Source organism: Maniola jurtina, chromosome 24 (genome assembly GCF_905333055.1).
Source record: "Maniola jurtina chromosome 24, ilManJurt1.1, whole genome shotgun sequence".
Classification (NCBI taxonomy): Eukaryota; Metazoa; Arthropoda; class Insecta; order Lepidoptera; family Nymphalidae; genus Maniola; species Maniola jurtina.
In genome coordinates, this window is record NC_060052.1 from 1,119,404 (window position 1) to 1,126,632 (window position 7,229).

Genomic DNA, 7,229 nt, shown 5'->3' on the forward strand with positions numbered 1-7,229 from the left:
GAGGTATCGTTTTTATAAAGGACCTTAAAAACCTATCCAAGATTCCAAATGTGCATTTTTGTTTTTATGAACGTTTGGTCCCGGAAAATCATAGAGTTCTCACAGGATTTTTGAAAATCGAAATCCGGGATATTTCCGGGATAAAAAGTAGCCTATGTCGCTCTCCAGGTATACACCCATGCAAAATCATGTCGATCCGTTGCTCCGTTGCGACGTGATTGAAGGACAAGCTAAACACCAACAAACAAACTTTCGTATTTATAATATGGGTAGGGAGGTTTTTTATTTTTATTCAGATACAAGTTAGCCCTCGACTGCAATCTCACCTGGTGGTAAGTGATGATGCAGTCTAAGGTGGATACGGGCCAACCTGGAAGGGCTATAACAGTTTTTATTAAACCCATACCTAGTGACAATATGGGTATTTATTTATGATCTTAACCTCTGTTTTAACCCCCGACCCAAAAAGAGGGGTGTTATAAGTTTGACGTGTGTATCTGTGTATCTGTCTGTGGTATTGTAGCTCCTAAACTAATGAACCGATTTTAATTTAGTTTTTTTTTGTTTGAAAGGTGGCTTGATCAAGAGTGTTCTTTAGCTATAATCCAAGAAAATCGGTTTAGCCGTTTGAAAGTTATCAGCTCTTTACTAGTTACTGTAACCTTTACTTGTCGGGGGTGTTATAAATTTTTAATTTACACTTGTACCTACTTACAGAACCTCTGTTTTATGATCGTCATTACTCTGTACCGATATCGGATCCACATCAATCAAAGCGCCGGCGCTTAATCGCATCTCAAATATTTGAGGAGAGCCCAAACTCGACAGTTAGCGCCGCTGCCGATGGTTTTTGCTACAAGCTTTTTTTATATATTTTTAAATGGTGTGCTTGCTTATGAGATTATTGAGGGTGGCTTGAAAAAAACTTTAAGTAGCTCGCGGCGCGTTTAATCTTAAGTTGTGCGCTAAAATTGGCATATGGGAGTGTTTTGTAAGCTAAGATGCTTGTCGGTGCAAATTTAACCCGTTAGAAAAAAATTGGTTGTCTGTAAAGTCGGTTTACTGACGATAGTTGAACGTGACAACAAAGGCCGATTGTGCTTCTTTGTCGCTCGTTCCGCGCTCTCGCTTGCACTTCAAGCCTTACATGGAACGCCTCAGAGCGAGGTAACGCCGCATGAGTCATGTTTTTTCGTGCGTGCAGCCGGCTCTATCGAATTATAAGACGTTGTCACGTCAAAAAAAATTCACTTTTGGGAAGTACGGACCTTCCTGTAGTATAGGGACTAAGACTCCATGGAAATGAGATGGTAGCCTTTTGTTTATTGTGTACTAACTAGATGATGCTCGCGACTTCGTCCGCGTGGATTTAGGTTTTTCAAAATCCCATAGAAACTCTTTGATTTTCCGGGATAAAAAGTTGCCTATGTAAATTTCAAAAACCAAAAGTTTTCGATTTATCGTTCAAATATCGGAAAAAATACCCGAGGAACCCTCGGTGCGCGAGTCTGACTCGCACTTGGCCAGTTTTTTGAACTATTTGCCTTGTCCATTGCTTTCAGCTTCGCAACCCGTTGAACTATGTCGGTTAGGTACTCTGGTTCTACTATTGATATTTAAATTCCCGATTAATTGACCACGTAAAGAAACTCCAAACATAGCTGTCTCCATCACTCACTGAGTAACAGAGCATTCTAACGAGATAGAAGTTATCATTAGCATTATTAACCCATCGTCAGTTCACTACCGCGTACGGGTCTCTTCTCAAAATAACAAGGGTTTAAGCCATAGTCTTCCATGCTGGCTCAGTGCGGATTGGCAGACTTCACACATCTTTGAGACTATGATAACTCTCAGGCATGCCAGTTTCCTCACGATGTTTTCCTTCACCGCTAAAGCAAGTTATAATAATTTAATTGCTTAAATTTTTCTTTTCTATGATTTTTTTTATACTATCAGTGGTACAATCATGCCCCAAGGCGATACTAAAATATATTATTAAGAGGGTAAGCGCCAGGGCGTGGACAGGGGGCGGATAAGCCAAGAGGCGATATATCAACCGGGTGTGAGCTATGCATGGGGGTCATGCCAACATGCATGCACCATATGTTTATGGCTTAACCATTACTTATATTTACTAGTTGATGCCCGCGACTACACCCGGTTTTTCTGATTTTATTAACCCCCGAACCAAAAAGAGGGGTGTTATAAGTTTGACGTGTGTATCTGTGTATCTGTCTGTGGCATTGTAGCTCCCAAACTAATGAACCGATTTTAATTTATTTGAAAGGTGGCTTGATCGAGAGTGTTCTTAGCTATAATTCAAGAAAATCGGTTCAGCCGTTTGAAAGTTATCAGCTCTTTTCTAGTTACTGTAACCTTCACTTGTCGGGGGTGTTGTAAATTTTTAATTTACACTTGTTCAGATACAAATTCGCCCTTGACTGCAATCTCATTTGGTGGTAAGTGATGATGCAGTCTAAGATGGAAGCGGGCTAACCTGGAAGAGGTATGGCAGTTTTCATTAAGCCCATACTCCTTTGATTTCTACACGGCATTGTACCGGAACGCTGAATCGCTCGGCGGCACAGCTTTGCCGGTAGGGTGGTATGTGGCAACCACGACCGAAGCCTCCCAACAGACTAAGAGGTCGCCATTCTAACTTCTTGGGACTCAAACATCTATATTTATAACGGTTTTTCGAACTAATATTATGTGCCCTGCCCATTGCCATTTCCACTTGACATCTAAATAATAGGGATTTATCTTCACGCTAGATTAGACGCTATTCATAGGCTCAGGTAGAGTAGTAGGTCATATTTAGGTGACCTGAAAACTTGCTTTGTATTAACCATCGTGAAAGATATTATCACTGTCATGAATTGAAGAGGAGGTAGTTTCTAGCCAAGTTTGAATAGAAATGATTTTGACACAATGGTAGTCAATCTTGGTTTGAAAAAAGTTGTGGAAATTATAGATGTAAATGTGGTTAATTCTACAATTAACTACTACAAGCCTAATTTGCTAAATAATCCGCCAAAACAAGTCTGTACGGTACCGTAGCTTCGCACGGGTAGCTTATTAGAGTTATTACAATTTTCGTTGGGATCTCTATTTTTTTTGAAAAAAATATAGCCTATGTCACTCAAAAATAATGTAGCTTTGTACTGATGAAAGAATATTCAAAATCGGTTCAGTAGGTAGTTCCAGAGATTAGCACCTCCAAACATACTTACAAACTTTACGTCTTTATAATATTAGTAGGTATACCTAGATAGGTAGTGAGGTAAAAAAAATCATAATAATAGCGTCATCGGGTGACAGAAGGGCTGGCTCATTTTTTGCGCAACGGATCAGCTTGGCTGTCCAGCGCGGAAATGGAGCCAGTATTCTTGGCACCATTCCACACGGGCGTGATTTGTATAGTAATTAGATAGGTAAGGCTAGCTTTAAGTTCTATTGTAATATTTTCAATTTAAAAAAAAATCAAAGAATTTTCCATTCCTTATAAAGATCAGGAGGCAGTTATGAATAGGTACTCCAGCATTTGGAATAATTTTCCCGTATGTATGCTGGAAACCATTATGTAGTCTGCAAAGCAGTTTATAGGATGACTGGGAATCTATGGCTTATTGTTGTTTACCAATGAGCGTCCGAATCACTGTTTTATTATGTTAAGTAGGGTAAACTACCCGGTTATTGGCATCAAACGATATGATAAAGCCTTTGTAAATGATTATGCTGTAACGAGCTAATGCAACTAATAATACTATTTGGTAGGCTGAGAGGCTGACAGAAGAATACAGCTGGGCTGGGCAGCATTTGGAAAATTGTGTCAAGTCTTCAATTCGTCAATATCCCAAAACCTTACGACGTGCGAGAGGCTTTAATGAGCGTATCCGTGATGAAAAAGGTGCTCAAACGTGGACACTGACAGTTGGCCTTGTCCACAAATTCAAAGTCGCTCAGCATGCTATTGAGCTGGCTATGTATTATTGTAAATTGAACATTTGAAAAGAGCAACCGCCGAGTTTCTTGCTGGTTCTTCTCGGTAGGAACGGCATTCCGAACCAGTGGTAAATTATTTGACGATTCAAAAGCACTTGTAAAAGTTTATTTGAATAAAAATCTATTCTATTCTATTCTATTCTATTCTATGTTGGGACTCTCTCTGTGTGACAAAATCCGTAACGAGGAAATCCGTAGGAGAACCAGAGTGACCGATATAGCTCAGCGAATTAGCCAGCTGATGTGGCAGTGGGCAGGCCACGTCTGCCGCAGAACTGATGGCCACTGGCTTTTCTCAGACTTGAGTGCTTTTGGAAGTTTTAAGTTGACATAATTAACTATCACCACTATATCTAACAATTCTGACCATCAAAAGTAGTACAATTAGTAGGTACCTTCTTTGAATAAATGATTTGAGTTTTTCACTCATTTGAAAGCAATAATATCACAAGTGTAAATTAAAAATTTGTACCACCCCCGACAAGTGAAAGTTACAGTAACTAGAAAAGAGCTGATAACTTTCAAACGGCTGCACCGATTTTCTTGAATTATAGCTAAGAACACTCTCGATCAATCCGCCTTTCAAACAAAAAAAACTAAGTTAAAATCGGTTCATTAGTTTAGGAGCTACGATGCCACAGACAGATACACAGACACACGTCAAACTTATAACACCCCTCTTTTTGGGTCGGGGGTTAAAAATTACCGCCATATTTCCATAATGCCTTCAAAAGAAATAAACATAAGCCCCATAGGCAGTGCCACGTCGTTGGCAGCTTTACTATGCTTTACAGTATTCAGATAATGGGTTTTGTCACCAATAACATTATGCTGAGTGTCCTCGGGTGTCGTCATAAAGATCGACTGGATTTGGATACAACTTTGGAAAAATAAAATAAACAAGGAACAAAAGCTTATTATGTATTTAATTTAATTTATTCCTATATAACGAGTGGGTAATGACCAAACTCCCTCTTAAGAGGGGTCTCTCCGTCACTTGCTCCATACAAACGTAGTTCGTCTCATTGGAATACAAACCAACCATACTCAATGGAATTTTGTAGAAACGATCCGGGAACTAATATCTATGCTTGATTATGGTTTTCCAGATTTCCGTTAAAATATTCGGTTTAAAAGTTACGCGATCTGAAAAATTCACATACAAATCTTTGCGCCCCTGTAATTTTAAAACTACATATTTTTAGAAAAATCTAAAACACCACAGGCACAGATATTAGTTTCTAGAATATGTCTGCAAAATTTCATGGACTTTGGTTGCTTAATATTCAAATGAAATTGGGACTACGATTGTATGGAGTAAGTGACGGAGAGAGCCCTGTTATTACGTACCTACACTTACGTTTCTTTTACAATGCAAATCGAAAACTTTTTATTTGAGAAAGCCTTTGTGAAGGCGATTTTCAATTCGCTATAGAAACTTCCATTGCAATAAAATCTTATACGCCTACGTTTTCTATGCAAAATTGAAGAAAGGAATCGAGTGACGTTATTCCGTAACATACCTACGAGTAGGTATGGTCTATTATAATAGTCGTTTGACAAAACCTGTAGTATACCAAGTGGGTAATAATATTGTAATTGGTTTAATTAAGTACCTTACAATTACAACGACTGAAAAATTAAACAAAAAACCTTTAGTTTATTATACAAGTAGGTATCTGTTAATTAATTTACCATTCAGCATTCTAGTGTCGAAAATCCACTACAATCTGAGATGGTGAAACAGGTCATTACCTCATACCATGATTGCCATGTCAACCTGTCGCGGACTATAGGTAGGTGTACGAGATTTCAGCGTGTAGGATTCAATTTCAAAAACTCATTGCTTCGCGTTCAAATATGCGGCGAGCTTGATCAAAAAATGTCGTATACGTCATCCAAGTCAAGAAATGTGGAGCAATATCGTATTTTTACAGAATAGAACTCCCAATAGGTATACTTGAATAGTTTGATTTTCGATTTGGATACGAATACCGGAGCAATTCTCGAGATCGTCCGATCGTATCGACGCCGATCGCCGGGGAAATCACCGGGAATGCAAATCTAACGGGGACTCCAGATCTAGCTGCCACTGGAAGAGCTCTTCATCAGAATTTGGTAGCCTAATCCATACTAATCACACTATCACACTAATATTATAAAGGCGAAAGTTTGTATGTGTGTATGTTTGTTACTCCTTCACGCAAAAACTACTGGACGGATTTGGCTGAAAGGTATGGAGATAGATAATATCCTGGATTAGCACATTTTAGGCTACTTTTTATCCCGGAAAATCAAAGAGTTCCCACGGGATTTCAAAAAACCTAAATCCACGCGGGCGAAGTCGCGGGCATCGTCTAGTCCATACTAATATTATAAATGCGAAAGTGTGTCTGTCTGTCTGCTACCTTTTCACGGCCCAACAGTTTAACCGATTCTGACGAAATGGTACAGGGTTAGCTTATATCCCGGGGACGAACATAGGCTACTTTTTATCCCAGAAAATCAAAGTTCCCACGGGATTCCTAAAAACCCATCTGCTTAACCGAAATTTGGAACGGAGGTAGCTTGCGTCCTTATAATTGACATATGCATTTTATCCCGGAAAATCAAACAGTTCCCACGGGATCTTTAGAAACCTAAATCCACGCGGGCGAAGTCGCGGACATCCTCTAGTATCTAATATAGGTATACTACTGAACATCATCATCAGCAAAGCACTAAAGTCCTGGGTGGGCCTTGGCTCGGTCAAGCAAATTGTAATTTATCATCAATACCCACTAGACTGGAGCTTTTTTTTATTCAGATACAGATTAGGCCTTGACTGCAATCTCACCTGGTGGTAAGTGATGATACAGCCTAAGATGGAAGCGGGCTAACTTAGAAGGGGAATGGCAGTTTTCATTAAACCCATACCCATTTGGTTTCTACACGGCATCGTACCGGAACGCTAAATCGCCACGGCTTTGCCAGTAGGGTGGTCCGTGGTAACTAGTCATGGCTGAAGCCTCCCATCAGACCAGACCAGAAATTTAGAAATTTGAAACCTCTGCCGGGAATCGAACCCGGGACCTCCCACTAATAAGACCATAGCGCTTACCACTGCGCCAGGGAGCCCATCACTTTTAATATTAATAGGTACCTACCACAGACTTAGGAATGCCTTCTTAGTATTTGGATTTCTGTGGTACCTACCTACCTTCAAGTACCGTCAAAGAGTG

At 39.7% G+C, this 7,229-nt stretch overlaps 1 long non-coding RNA gene across 1 annotated transcript; it reads right to left on the reverse strand.

Annotated features, from left to right (window-relative positions):
• Positions 1-286: 286 nt before the first annotated feature.
• LOC123877694 lies at positions 287-6,961 on the reverse strand. The gene is made up of 2 exons (XR_006798651.1): positions 6,925-6,961; positions 287-406 (listed from the first exon to the last, which is right to left on the reverse strand). It is a non-coding gene; the product is annotated as an uncharacterized LOC123877694 (long non-coding RNA).
• Between the last annotated feature and the right edge of the window lie 268 nt (positions 6,962-7,229).